Consider the following 16,319-nt stretch of genomic DNA (forward strand, 5'->3'; position numbering starts at 1 on the left):
TATGTGTACACTATATGGCAGTGTATGAGCACTATATGGTAGTATATCAGCACTATTTAGTGGGGTATGTGAGCACTATATAGCAGTATATGAGCGCTATTTGATGCTATGTGAGCACTATATGGCAGTATATGAGCACTATATGCTGATATGGTATGGTGGTTTAGCAAATGTTAGAGGAAATATATACAGGGTAGGCCATTTATATGGATACACCTGGGTGGGCCATGTATCCATGGATACACCTAAATAAAAGGGGAATGGTTGAAGATATCAACTTCCTGTTTGTGGCACATTAGTATATGGGAGGGGGAAAAATTATGTGCCACAAACAGGAAGTTGATATCATAGAATCATAGAATGGTAGAGTTGGAAGGGACCTCCTGGGCCATCTGGTCCAACCCCCTGCTCAAAGCAGGATTCGCTAAATTATCCCAGTCAGATGTCTGTCCAGCCTCTGTTTGAAGACTTTCATTGAATGAGAACTCACCACTTCTCGTGGCAGCTTGTTCCACTCATTGATCACTCTGTCAAAAAGTTTTTTCTAATATCTAATCTGTGTCTCCTCCCATTCAGTTTCATCCCATTGCTTCTAGTCTTTCCTTGTGCAAATGAGAATAAAGTTGATCCTTCTACAATGTGACAGCCCTTTAGATATTTGTAGACAGCTATTAAGTCTCCTCTCAGTCTTCTCTTTTGCAAACTAAACATTCCCAAATCCTGCAACCTTTCCTCATAATACAGGGTTTGCAGACCGGTCACCATTCTGGTCGCTCTTCTCTGAACTTGCTCCAGTTTGTTGATGTCTTTTTTAAAATGTGGTGCCCAAAACTGGACACAATATTCCAGATGAGGTCTGACCAAAGAGGAGCATTTAGGTGTATCCAAATACATGGCCTACCCAGGCGTATCCATATAAATGGCCCACCCTGTATATATATTATATTCACTTATATTTGTTTTGTGTTTGTAAACATTATATTTTAACATGGTATGTAATGATATTATGGTCTTCAATGGAGAATGTAAAACAAGAGGTTGGACAAGGAAATTACATCACAATTCTTTTTTTGTTGCTGTTAAATAATATACACCCGTGGTCACAAAAACCACAATGGTCTCAGAAATAACTTGAATTTGACAAAAGTAATAATAAATCAAAAATCTATGAAAATGAACAAATGAAAGTCAGACATAGCTTTTCAACCATGCTTCCACAGAAATTTAAAAAAAACAACAAAAACTCATGAAATAGGCCTGGACAAAAATGATGGTACCCTTAACTTAATATTTTGTTGCACAAATTTTTGAGGCAATCACTGCAACCAAATGATTCCTGTAACGGTCAATGAGACTTTTGCACCTCTCGACAGGTATTATGGCCCACTCCTCAAGAGCAAACTGCTCCAGCTGTCTGTGTTTGAAGGTTGCCTTTTCCAAACGGCATGTTTCAGCACTTTCCAAAGATGCTTAATAGGATTTAGGTCAGGGCTCATAGAAGGCCACTTCAGAATAGTCCAATGTTTTCCTTTTAGCCATTCTTGGGTGTTTTTAGCTGTGTTTTGGGTCATTAACCTGTTGCAAGACCCATGACCTGCGACTGAGACCAAACTTTCTGACAATGGGCAGCACATTTCTCTTTAGAATCCCTTGATAGTCTTGAGATTTCATTGTACCCTGCACAGATTCTAGACACCCTGTGCCAGATGCAGCAAAGCTGCCCCAGAACTTAACAGAGCCTCCTCCATGTTTCACAGTAGGGACAGTGTTCTTTTCTTGATATGTTTCATTTTTTCATCTGTGAACATAGAGCTGATGTGAATTGCCAAAAAGTTCCAGTTTTGTCTCATGTCCATAGGACATTCTCCCAGAAGCTTTGTGGCTTGTCAACATGTAGTTTGGCAAATTCCAGTCTGGATTTTTTATGATTTTTTTCAAAAATGATGTTCTCCATGGTCGTCTCCCATGAAGTCCACTTTCGCTCATACAATGACACTTATGTTCCTTGAGCTTCAAGTTCACCTTTAATCTGTTTAAAAGTTTTTCTGGGCTTTTTTGTTACCATTCATATGATCCGGCTCTTTGATTTGTCTTCAATTTTCCTCCTGCGGCCACGTCCAGGGAGGTTGGCTACAGTTCCATGGAGCTTAAATTTCTGAATAATATATGCTACTGTAGTCACATGAACATCAAACTGCTTGGAGAGGGACTTATAACTTTTACCTTTAACATATTTGTCTATAATTTTCTTTCTAATCTTCTGAGACAACTCTTTCTTTGGCTTCCTCTGGTCCATGTTGAGTGTCATACACACCATGTCACCAAACAGCACAGTGAGTATCTGTAGCCCTCAATACTGATTCCAAGATTGTAGACACCTGTGATGCTAATTAGTGGACACACCTTGATTTAACATGTCCCTTTTGTCTCATTATTTTCAGGGGTACCATCATTTCTCTCCAGGCCCATTTCATGAGTTTTATTTTTTTAAAAATTCTGTGGAAGCATGGATGAAAAGCAATGTCTGACTTTCATTTGCTCATTTTCATAGATTTTTGATATATTATTATCTTTGTCAAATTCAAGTTATTTCTGTGACCATTGTGGGTTTTTCTGTAATTAAACGAAGGATACTAACAATTTTGACCACGTGTGTATCTTTATTTAGCTTACAAAAATGCATATAAATCCACGTGGATTTTCTGCCAGATTTTAACAAGAGCAAATCCTCAACGTGTGCACATACCCTTACAGTTTGCACACATTGTCATCGCTGTCCCCGATGGGGCTCACAATCTAAATTCCCTATCAGTGTGTCTTTGGAATGTGGTAGGAAATCCATGCAAACATGTGGAGAACATACAAACTCCTTGCAGATGATATCCTTGGTGGGATTTGAACCCAGGACTCCAGCGCTGCAATGCTAACCACTGAGCCACCATGCTGCCATGCTACTTTTCTATTGTATATTGTTAGTCGGTAACAGTCTGTCACTTTACTTTATTTTCCATATGATTTATCATTTGTGATATGTAGGTAATCCTTATCATATGTGCAGTACAGTTCCCTGGAATTAATGGTGATTTTAAAAGGAATAATATTAATATGTATTAATAATTTTACATGATTGTACCTCAGTGACTTTCTTTGATAAATGATTACATCCTGCAATTTGCTGTATAAGAAATGAAATGTTTTGTATATACATTTTACTCCATGAGACTGACTATATTATGCATGCAATATGAAGTAAAAGGGTCATTTTCCTTGTATAAAGAGGGTGATTTATGCATAAGTGCTTGAGAAGAATAATGAAAAGGCTCTCATATTTTAAACTGGAGATGGAAACGTAAGATAAAATGTATCTGGCAGCAGCATAAAACGGCTCTGTAATTATTGTCTCTATTAATCCATTCTCCAGAACATAATAGATTTACTGTAGTTTACTAGTAAAGTACTTTGTTTTGTGTATTTGTGTTTGAGTACAATTGCAAACTATTTAGAATGAAAATATTTGATACAAAGGAAAATTCTTCTAATATATGTGGGAATATTTAAATTTTTTTCCACAGTTTAGCATGCTAACACCTCACTGACCAGTTCCGAATGGGCCTTAATGATCGGCAAATATTTTTATTTTTGAAGTTACCAAAAAGTTCTATTTTGGTCTCATCTGACCACATGACCTTCTCCCACGCCTCATCTGGATCATCCAGATGGTCATTTGTGAACTTCAAACAGGCCAGGACATGTGCTGGCATGAGTAGGAGGACCTTGCGTGCCCTGTAGGATTTTAATCCATGACGGCGTAGTGTGTTACTAAGGCCGGGGTCACACTAACCGACACAAAATACGGTCCGTAGTTTACATGTGTAATACGGATGAATGACCCCTAATTTGTGCTCCTTATGTCATCCGTAAGCAAGGTGTGGTCGCGTATTTTGCGCATGTCAGCATCCGTATGGAATCCGTATGGAATCCGTATGGAATCCGTATTGCGAGATTTTCTCGCAGGCTTGCAAAATGGACATTTAACGGTTTTGAGGCCTCCAAACTATTTAAATCATTAGCCTGCACCCTATTTATTGCCTCAGGAACAGGTGGCAGCCTCCATTCTGTCCATTTGTGACCTTGCCTTCACTAGGTGTGTTGGTGTTGTATGTGCAACATAGCAGACAGCCTGAGTTTCAACACAACTGAGCAGGTTCTCTTCAACTGGCTTTTGTCACGCCGCTTTGGTCAACCATACCCAGTGATAGTGGATCCGCGGTGGAGGAGACGCATGTGGGTACATCCACTTTTGAGGCAACGGCTCACAAGAGGTCATTTTCACCGCCTCTATTCTTCTCTGCGGGAGCATCCTGCAAAATTCTACCAATACTGTCACATGAGCCTTGCAACATTTGATCGACTCTTGGAGACAGTGCGCCCTGGGATAACCTTTCAGGACACAAGAATGCACAAAGCTATATCTGCAGAGGAGCGACTTCGACGCACATTACGGTATGTACTACACAACCACATTCTCTATGTTCATGATGTGTTGCCCAAAGTATGTATTTTTTGCTTCATGGACTAATTTTAATGCTCTCATCTTATTCCAGATATGTTGAAACTTACAGACCAGAATGTTATGTGTAATATGTACTGAATATCACTTAGTCATTGTGCAACAAAATATGTGTGTGTTATTAGTTGTGAATTCATAACAAGTTTTGCATGTATGTCCCTTTTTTTGTTTAATTTGTTCATTCTAAAAGGTTCCTTTTCTGTTGTTCTTCAGCTTCTTGTCCACTGGCCTGTCTTATGCCGCCCTCCACCATGAGTTTCTGACAGGAAGATCTACCATTTCTGGCATAGTCAGGTCGACATGTAGTCAAATATGGTCAAGACTACATCAACTCGTCATGCCCGAGCTCAGGATGGAAGACTGGTTGAGGATATCAAGGGACTTTGAGGAGGAATGCCAGTTTCCTAATTGTATTGGTGCCCTTGATGGCAAACATATCCGGGTGCGTAAGCCGCCGAACTCTGGTTCCCAATTCTTCAATTATAAACAATACTTTTCTGTTGTATTGTTGGCTCTAGCCGACCCTCAATACAAGTTTATAATTGTTGACATTGGGGCCTATGGAAGGACGGGAGACTCTCGAGTCTTCAATACTTCCATTATGGCTCGGCGGCTACGCACCAACCAGTTGGATCTACCACAACCACGCCAGCTACCAGGCTCCACTCAAGAATCTGTCCCTTATGTTCTTGTGGCAGATGAGGCTTTTCAGTTAACGCGCAATGTCATGAGGCCATATCCCCGGCGCAACCTTGACCACAGGCGCAGAATTTTTAACTTGCGCCTATCACGTGCTCGGCGACTGGTGGAGTGTTCCTTTGGCATTCTTTGTGCCAAATGGTGGGTACTCCAGTCTGCCATTCAGCTGAGTGAATAAAATGTTAATGAAGTAGTTAAAGCCTGTGTGGTTCTTCATAACTTCACCAGGATACATAATTTTTCCTCCTTTGGTGGTGTTGTGCGTGGGTTGGCCAATGTGCGTAGGGCGAGACCATCTATCAACCCTCAACGTAGACCGCTCTCTGGCCTCAAAGTGCGTGATATTTTCACAAATTACTTTATGTCACCTGAGGGGGAAACGTCTTGGCAAGAGCATGCTGTATCTATGTTATAATTTTGTGGTTTATGTGTGTCTAAATATATATTTCTACCCCTTCTGATTCTATGACTGTTTAATTGCATTGGTAAGCATATGTTAGTTTGCTGACACTGTTTTTTAGAATTGAGACAGAGATGTAAAATGTAGTAGCCAAATGTTTACTTGACCTTTTTTTTGTTGTTGTTTTTTTAAATCAAAACATATTATTGCCATATAAGAACTGTGGAAATGTGGCAAATTGGCCTTTTTGCAGATGTGAACATTTTTTCACAAACAATTTTTCACACATACAAAAACAAAAATACAACATAATGCAATACCAAAATGGCTACATTATAAATTTTGGTAATTTGGGGAAGGAGAAGGCGGAAGACCAGCCTGTGGTTGCTGCTGGCTACTTTGCCCAACATCGCCCTGTGTGGGAGCATACTGTTGCCCATGATGTGGGTATTGTACTGCCTCCTGGGATTGGGTTTGGTACTGGCCAGAGTGATACGGAACAGGGGCATCTTGTTGGGTCGGGTAGGCCCGTGTCTCATACCCACCAATATAGCCATGTCGTCCCCAACCAGGTTGGGACCAGCCTCTAACACTGGGTGGGAAAAAGTGGCCATATTGGTGGGGTTGGCTAGAGGCAGACATATGTTGCTGGTGTTGTAAAGGTTGGGTAGGGGGAGGAAGGGGGTGAGGTGTAGGCCCACGTATTTGAGGATCCTCAGAGCCTGCTTGAGCAAACATCTGTGTGGGTGGTCTAAGGCGCATTAGATTTCTGGGTGAAAGCTGCCACCTCTCCAGATATTCAAACAACTCATATGGGGTATTGGGGGGTGTGCTTGCATCAAGCAGGAGCTGAAAACATCCTCGAATACGGAGCCTCACCTCACGGAAAAGGGCACAAAGATAAAGGGCCAGGCTACGTGAGTATGCCTCCTCGCCACCATCTGTATTCACTCTCGCCAGATAGTTGAGGACTCCTGTGTCCACTTTGGTCCGGGTATCTTGGGCAGGGATCTGGCGCCTTCTTCGTCCTCGCCGGGATGGTCCAGCAGGCTGTGGGGAGCCCCGGATCTGGGCAGTTGGGCTGCTGCTCATGTTGCCCTGCTCCTCCAGTATGGCTGATGGTGCAGCAGCAGACGGTCCTGGTGGTGGGGTTTGTGTCGCAGGCACTGGGTTCTCCTGAGAGGATTCTTCACCCATGCTTCTTGTAGGGGGAGAAGATGGGCCAGCCACCTCATCCCCTACAGGATCAATGATGGGCTCTGTATCTGAGCCCGTTCCTCTATCCGTAAGGTTGGACTGAGTTCTGTTATGAAATAGAACAGAGCCAAAAATAAATCAATATTTTTGGCCCTGTAAAGTATCTGTGTAATGTGGTGTGAGGTATCTACTTACGGTCTCAGATCCAGAATAGGGGTGAGGAAGGAGAGGTGGTCATAATAGATGTATTTCCTCTCTATGTAGCCCGCATCACCACTCCTGGACCGCTGCTGACGTTCCCGCCTGTATTGGTCGCGGATGCTGCGCCACCGTCTCATCACTTCTTCCACTGCAATGTGACAGGAAATATTATCAATTTCACATATTTGATATGTCAAATTTGCTACCAGTAGCCTAGGCATGTGGCCTTCTGGGGTGTGCTTTCTACCCAGGGAGGCATACCTAATTGGCCCATCCAGCCCAGAAACACAGGGTCACAATAGTTCATGTATCAAGTAACTACGCTTAATAACTTGGTTGGCTAGATGGATGAGGAGCTTGTGGCCTGCGCCAAATGATGGCAGTGTAAAACCATGGGTCACATCAAAATCTACCCGCCTCATGAGGAAAAAAGTACAACCACAGGAAGGGGGGGTGGCCGATTCTATATGCATCTTTTGATGTGAGGTATTTTTAAACAGTTTTTGGGTTGTACTTACTCAGTTTCTGCTGCTCCTCACGTGGCCGATCACCAAAATCATGGAACATCTGGTGACATATGCGCCTCCATGACGCCTCCTTTCTTGCCCGGTTGGCATAATGGGCATCACGTTGGTCCCAGAGTTCTGGCCGCTCCTGCACTAATACAATAAGCATCTCCACATTGAGGAAATATGGCGCCATGACGCTGCTGTACTCCGTGGAGGCGTACTTCCTGGATGTCTGGAGCGCTTTTTGAGCTCATTTGCATGTCTAGGCCTCCTGATGATGGATTGGCCCATTTCCTGTCACCAGCCAAAAGACCTGCGTATTTCACATGTGGTCCGTGTGTAATCCGTATTTTTTGCGCAACCGTAGACTTGCATTGGTGTACTACGGGCGTAGTACGCTGACAATCGCAGCATGCTGCGATTGGCACGGACCGTAGAATATAGACGAGAAATATACAGCAGTTGGGAGCAAACCCATAGAGAATCATTGGTCCGTGTGTAATGCGTGCTTTTAACGCCTCTCACTCATCCGTATTCCTCTCTAGTGTGACCCCGGCCTCACAGTAATGTTTGAGAGTGTGGTCCCAGCTTTTTTAAGGTCATTGACCAGGTTCTCCTGTGTAGTTTTGCACTGATACCAAATCCGCTGCGGATCTGCATCAGAATCCGCAGCGTGTGCACACACCCTAAGAATCATCCTTACCCCTGAGGTAAGAACTTGCATGGAACCCCAGGCTGAGGAAGATAGACAATCATCTTGTGTTTCTTACATTTTCTATTAATTGTGCCAACGGTTGTTGCCTTTTCACCAAGCTGCTTGCCTATTGTTCTGTAGCCCAGTCCAGCCCAGCCCAGCCCGGTGTATGTCTACAATTTCTTCCCTGATGTCCCTTGACAGCTCTTTAGTCTTGGTCATGGTGGAGAGGTTGGAATGTGATTGAGTGTGTGGAGAGGTGTCTTTTATACAGGTGAGTTCAAACAGGTGCAATCAATACAGGTAATGAGTGCAGAGTAAGAGGGCTTATTAACCCCTTTCTGACATTGGGCGTAATACTATGCCAATATTGGACACCCTCTCTTTGATGTGGGTTCCGCCGCTGAACCTACATCTTTTGCGGCACATGTCAGCTGTTTTGAACAGCTGACATGTGTCTCTAACAACCGCGGGTGGAATCACAATCCACCCACAGCTGTTAACTAGTTAAATGCCACTGTCAAACTCTGACAGCGGCATTTAACATGCGTTCCGGCAAGCGTGCAGGAAATCTGCCCATTGGTGACCCCTGTCACATGATCACGGGTCACCGATGGGTTGGCATGACAACCAGATATCTCCAGCAGAATTCTATGGTTGTCACTGCTGAATTGCTATGAGCGCCACCCGATGGTCAGTGCTCATAGCAAATGAATAATTCTGCTACATACAGGCACTGTAGCAGAGCCGATCAGGTTATGGCAGCTTCTAGTCTCAGCTTCTAGAAGCATACCAAAAGTAAAAAAAAAAAAAAAAGTTCAAATCACCCCCCTTTCGCCCCATTGAAAATAAAACAATTTAAAAAAAATCAAATATACACATATTTGGAATCACCGCGTTCAGAATCGCCCGATCTATCAAAATAAAAATAGAATTTACCAGATAGCTAAATGGCGTAACGAGAAAAAAAAGTAAAAACGCCAGAATTACCTTTTTTTGGTCATTGCAGCATTGCATGAAAATGCATTTAAATTCAATAACAGGTGATTAGAAGATTGTATCTGCACCAAAACGTCAGCTCGGCGAGCAAAAAATAAGCCCTCACCCAACCTGAGATCAAGAAAAATGGAGACGCTATGGGTATTGGACAATGGCACAATTTTTTAAACAAAAAATTATAAGCAAACTTTGGAAAATTTTTTTACCACTTAGATAAAAAAAACCATAGACAGTTTTGGTGTCTATGAACTCGTAATAACCTGGAAATTCAAAAAGGATAACGCACCCATTGGCCACAATAATAGTAAAGCATCCTAATGCATGTCGAAATCGGTATGTGTTAGTGATAATGCGTTATTTTATGATGCACCCGAGAACGTGGTCTGCATCGCTTTCGGGTGCGTCGGGTCTAGCGCATAGCGAATGGACGCGTTCGCTGTGCATAGACCTGTATGGCTAACGCATAGTAGCAAAATGCTACCATGCGTTAGCGCATACTGTTAGCGCTAGGGCACAAAAGATGTCAAAACTGACATCTGCGTTAGCGTATCCGTTTAACAGATCCATTAAACGGATGCCCCTAATGCAATGTGAACCTAGCTAGTGAACATGATAAAAAATCAAAACAAAAAACAATGGTGGAATTGCGCTTTTTTTGCAAATTCACCGCACTTTGAATTTTTTTTCACCATTTTCCAGTACATGATATGTTAAAACCAAAGGTGTCATTCCCATGTCGTTGTCCCACAAGAAACAAGCCATCACATGGCCGTATTCACAGAAAAATAAAAAAAATTATGGCTTTGGGACGAAGGGGAGCAAAAAATAAAAACGCAAAAAAGAAAATACCTCCGGTCCTGAAGGGGTTAAAGAAAAGCTAACAGGTATGTGAGAGAGAGAATGGTTGGTAGGTGATCAAATACTTAATTAATTTGCATTTTATTAAATGAAATATTTAAGAATCATACAATGTGATTTTCTGTTTTATATTTTTAGATTCTGTCTCTCACAGTTGATGTGTTTTGTAAATGGGAAAACGTGCATAATGGGCAGTGTATCAAATACTTATTTTTCCCGCTGTATGTGTAGTTTTTTTTTGTTACATGTATGTAATAAAATGTATTTTATTTGAAAATATAAGACAGATCTGAAACCCCGTTTGCACAGCAAAATCAATGTTGCGTGGCATGGAGGCGATCAGCCTGTACTGTTGTTTTTTAACCAGGTATTGGTACTTTTGGCAGCGTGGACAGGTGCCAAGTCATACTGAAGAATTAAATTTCCATCTCCAAAATGCTGGTCGGCAGAGGGAAGCATGAAGTGCTCTAAAATGTCCTGGTAGACGGCTGCACTGACTTTGGTCTTGATAAAACACAGTGGACCTACACCAGCAGATGGCATGGCTTCCCAAACCATCACTGATTGTGGAATCTTCACGCTAGACCTCAAGCAGCTTGGATTGTGTGCCTCTCCACTCTTCCTCCAGACCCTGGGACCTTGATTTCCAAACGAAATACAAAATTTACTTTCATTTGAAAACAACACCTTGGACCACTGAGCAACAGTTAAGTTCTTTTGAGTGGCTTGACACAAGGAATGTGACACTTGTAGCCCATGTCCTGGATACGTCTGTGTGTGGTGGCTCTTGGAGCAATGACTCCAGCATCAGTCCTCTCCTTGTGAATCTCCCCCAGATTTTTGAATGACCTTTTCTTAACAATCCTTTCAAGGCTGCGGTTATCCCAGTTGCTTGTGCACCTTTTTCTTTTTAAATATTTTTACTGAAGTTTTTTCATAAAACTGGGAGGGGGAGGGGGAAGGGTATATGTACATGGGATGGGTGAGGGTCATAAAAAATAGAGAACCCTTGTAACAAAGCATACCTTAATAAGTATACAATATACTAATACCACTAAGAGCTACAATAATACAAAACCTTTAAAGAGGAGATGCATGAGGGCGGTCTAGTCCAACCACTTAAGGAGGTGCATGAAAGAAATTTAAACTCGTCTAAATTTACTGTTCCAGACCTTCCACTTATTAGTGTAGGCGAGAATATTATTATTACTGACTGCGTACCTCTATTCGATAGCATTATGTTGGTAGATTTTGTCTAGGATGTCTGAAAATTTGGGGTGGTCAGGTTTCTTCCAAAAGAAAGCCAAGTTATTTTTAACTACAAAAGGATGGGTATAACTACTTGTCTCACGGACAGATGCAATTGATCCAAGTCTAAAGAAAGCAATGCTTTTTGGGGAGTCAAGTTGAAGTTTCCTGTAAAGGAGACAATATGACGAGAAACCTGGAGCCAGAGACGTTTTAGTTTCGGGCAACACCAAAAGATGTGGTAAAGATTCCCCTGTTGTCCGCAACCTCTCCAACAGAGGGGGGAGTGGTCCTGGTTAATTTGGGAGAGTCTGATAGGCGTGAGATACCACCTGTTTAGTAGTTTGAAATAAGACTCGTGAAGAGTCATCGATACGGTAAATTTATACTTATTTTTTATGGCAATGTCCCACTGCTCAACAGAGTCAACAGTCCCTAAGTCGGATTCCCATCTCCTTAAATATATGTTCTTGCAAGAGAGTTCCTCTCTATTGAAAGAGGAATATATATTCCTTAAACTCCATATATTTTTATTAGTAAGGTTGCACAGCACTGAAGACACAATTTCATAGTTAAAAGATTTACCTATTAGAATTTTTTGTACCTTATCTTTCAGCATTAATTAGGGAATAAATTCAGAGGAGGGGATATTATATTTGATTTTTAGTACACTGAATGTGAGAAAATTAGACCCATCATGTTTTTTTTTTAACTTTTTTTTATACCTAAATTACTCCAGATTTCTGAGAGAGGGAAGCTAAATATTAAAGCCACCAATTGAAGCGGAAACCTCAAGGCCTGTTCGACTTTGTTAAATTTCTTACATGGTTTGATCAATGATCTCCATGCAGAAATGATGGGATTGAAAATAGGGTGAGAAGATATCCTTCGAGGCTCATGAAACAAGAAGTAGAAAAGTAGGTCTTGTAGAGAGTTACATTTACTTACGTCTCTCTCCAGGCAAAACCAAGCTGGAGGTTTCTGTTTGTTATTGAGCCAATACCAGCTCTGCTTAATTAATAAGGCAATATAGTATGCATGCAGATTAGGCAGGCTCGTACCTCCTGTTTTTATGCTTATATAATATTTCTGATGACACCCTAGATTTCCAGTTGTTCCACACAAATGATTTTAGTAGGCTTTGTAAATTTTGTATGGATTGAAATGGAAGAGTGATCGGTAGCGTACGAAAAAAATAGATAATTTTGGGCAGAATGATGGATTTCACAACCATCACTCTACCAAACATAGAGAGTTCAGTTTGCCTGAAAAAGAAAATGACCTGAGAGACAGTTGCAAGGATCACATTTAGGTTTGCTTTGACAGTTGCTTGGATAGAACTATTCAAAGTGATCCCAAGATAGACTATCCCTGTTTCTTCCCAGGCAAATTGGTAGCTATCGGATTGCAGACCCCTGATCCTATACACCACAACTAACAGTAGCCGTGGGGGGTTCCTACGGTGCCCTAGACCCCTCGTCACAGCCGGAGAACTACATAAGCCTAAAGAAGGAAAGGGGAAATCTAAACTGCCCCAGAGCAGACCCCAAAGCAATAGACAGCCCCCAACATGTATTGTCTGTGAAAAACAGATGAAAACACAAACACAGACAGAAAGACAGGCTGAGCAAACGATGGGGCCCAACTAACTAGATAGGACAGGACAGAAAAGATGCTGGCTGCAATCCGCAAAAAACACTACCAAAAATGTCCCAACCGTCTGATAGGGAAAAAGGCCCTGAAGTCGCTAGACTTCAAAATCACTATATCAGCACTCAGGTATATTCTGAAAACAGAGCAAAGAGATCAACTGATCAGAGACAAAAATGGAATTCAGCCAGTCCCAACCAGGACTGGCTGAATACAAACACTTTCCTGGGAGAGAGACAACTTATCCACCACTTGGTCCCAAATCTGGTGCATTCTCTCCACCACAGTGTCAACACATGGGCAGGCAGAAGGCTCCACCTGCCCTGAAGAGAATCGAGGATGAAACCCAAAGTTACAAAAAATAGGAGACATCAAAGTGGCAGAACTAGCTCTATTATTTAAAGCAAATTCGGCCAAGGGCAAAAATGAAACCCAATCATCCTGATCAGCAGAAATAAAACATCTCAAATACGACTCCAAAGTCTGGTTTGTTTTCTCCGTCTGCCCATTGGTCTGAGGGTGAAACGCAGAGGAGAAGGACAACTGAATTCCCAGCCTGGAACAGAAAGTCCTCCAAAATCTAGACACAAACTGAACTCCTCTGTCAGATACAATGTTCTCAGGAATCCCGTGCAAGCGAACCACCTGTTGTAAAAACAAGGGCACCAACTCTGAGGAAGATGGCAACTTAGGGAGTGGTACAAGATGGATCATCTTAGAGAATCTATCACAAATCACCAAATAGCAGTCATTCTCTGAGAGACAGGCATATCAGAGATAAAATCCGTTGAAATATGGGTCCATGGCCTCCTGGGCACCGGCAAAGGCATCAACAACCCACTTGAGTGAGAAAAAGGTTTAGACCGGGAGCAAGTCCCACAGGACTGCACAAAATTCCTGACATCACGAGACAAGGCGGGCCACCAAAAAGACCGACTCACCAAATCGCTAGTACCAAAAATACCTGGATGACCAGCCAATGCGGAGCAATGAATCTCAGATATCACTCTCTTCCTCCACTGTTCAGGAACATACAATTTTCCAATGGGACAACGCTCAGGTTTGTCCTTCTGAAACTCTTCCAGAACACGTCTCAAATCGGGCGAGATGGCAGAAAGAACTACCCCCTCACCTAAGATGGTAGCAGGCTTGGTCACAATAGGAGAATCAGCAAAGAAACTCCTAGAGAGGGCGTCTGCCTTGACATTCTTAGTGCCTGGAAGAAAAGAGACCACAAAATCAAAACGTGTGAAAAACAAGGCCCACCTAGCCTGTCTAGGATTCAAGCGTTTGGCCAACTCCAGGTAAATCAAATTCTTGTGGTCAGTAAGGACCACGACTTGATGTTTAGCTCCCTCCAACCAATGTCTCCACTCCTCAAATGCCCATTTCATGGCTAACAGTTCCCGATTCCCCACATCATAGTTACTTTCGGATGGGGAGAACTTTCGGGAAAAAAAAGCACAGGGATTCATTTTAGATGTTACAGGATCTTTTTGGGACAAAACAGCTCCTGCATCAATCTCAGAAGCGTCCACCTCTACCTGAAACAGGAGTGAGACATCAGGTTGCCGCAAAACCGGAGCAGAAGTGAACCTTCGCTTCAGCTCCTGAAAAGAAGAAACAGCCTCCAGAGACCAATTCAGCACATCAGCCCCCTTCTTAGTCAAATCAGTCAATGGTTTGGCAATACCAGAAAAATTTGCTATAAATTTCCGATAAAAATTAGCAAAACCCAAAAACTTCTGGAGCGCCTTCAAAGAAGTGGGCTGAACCCAATCATAAATGGCCTGTACCTTGGCCGGGTCCATTTCAATAGTTGACGGAGACAATATAAATCCCAAAAATGAAATCCTCTGTACACCAAAAAGGCATTTCAATCCCTTGACATACAGGGAATTCTCCCTCAAAATTCGGAACACAGTCCAAACGTGTTCCACATGAGAGTCCCAATCCTTGGAAAAGATCAAAATATCATCCAGATAGATGATCAAAAATTTATCCACAAAGTCTCGGAAAATATCATTCATGAAGCACTGGAAGACAGAAGGGGCATTAGTGAGCCCAAAAGTCATCACCAGGTACTCACAATGTCCCTCCGGAGTATTAAACGCCGTCTTCCATTCATCCCCCTGCTTAATGCGAATAAGATTATACGCCCCCTGAGGTCAAGCTTGGTAAACCAGCAAGCACCTTTAACTCTGGAGAATAGATCAGAAATCAGGGGTAACGGATACTGATATTTAACAGTAATTTTGTTGACGGAACGATAGTCAATACAAGGCCTTAACGAACCATCTTTCTTGGCCACCAAAAAAACCCAGCACCTAAGGGTGAAGAGGATGGTCTAATATGACCCTTCTCCAACGCTTCCTTAATATAGGATCGCATAGCCTCGTGCTCGGGTACAGATAAATTGAAAAGTCGACCCTTGGGAAATTTACACCCAGGGCTCAGCTCAATTGCACAGTCATAACTCCTATGAGGAGGCAAAGACGCACTCATTCTCACTAAATACATCATAAAAATCAGCTAAATAGTCAGGAACATCATGCGACTGGGGAGAGGTGGAGAAAATAGGAGCATCACTAAGGGCACACCAACAACCCCAACTCACCACAGACACAGATTTCCAATCCAAAACTGGATTATGGATTTGCAACCAGGGAAACCCCAGAACGATGGTATCATGCAAATTATGCAACACCAAAAATCTGCAATGTTCTTGATGGTCTGGGGCGACCCGCATTACCACCTGGGTCCAAAACTGAGGTTTATTCTTCGCCAAAGGAGTAGCATCAATACCCCTCAAAGGGATAGGCGTCCGCAGAGGTGTCATAGGAAACCCACAACGTTTAGCAAAATCCAAGTCCATCAGGTTCAGAGCTGCTCCCGAATCCACAAAAGCCTTAGCGGAAAATGTGGACAGGGAGCAGATCAGAGTAATTGCCAGAAGAAACTTAGGTTGAACACCACCCACAGCAAATGTGTGTGCAAAACGTTTCTCTCGTTTAGGGCAGACAGAAATAATATGAGAGGCATCTCTACAGAAAAAACAGAGCTTATTATGCCTTCTGAACTCCTGACATTGCGCCCTTGACAAAACTCTATCACATTACATAGGTTCAGACATTTGTTCAACAGGTGGCAACACCTCTCGTGCAGTTTTGCATTCACGCAAACGCCGATCAACCTGAATGGCTAATGACATAGAATCGTCAAGACCAGAGGGAACAGGAAATCCCACCATAGTATCTTTTACGGTTTCTGACAAACCCTTCCGAAAGAGAGCTG

The sequence above is a fragment of the Dendrobates tinctorius genome, unplaced genomic scaffold, assembly GCF_039654945.1.
Source record: "Dendrobates tinctorius isolate UK_male_01 unplaced genomic scaffold, ASM3965494v1 ptg000035l, whole genome shotgun sequence".
Lineage (NCBI taxonomy): Eukaryota > Metazoa > Chordata > Amphibia > Anura > Dendrobatidae > Dendrobates > Dendrobates tinctorius.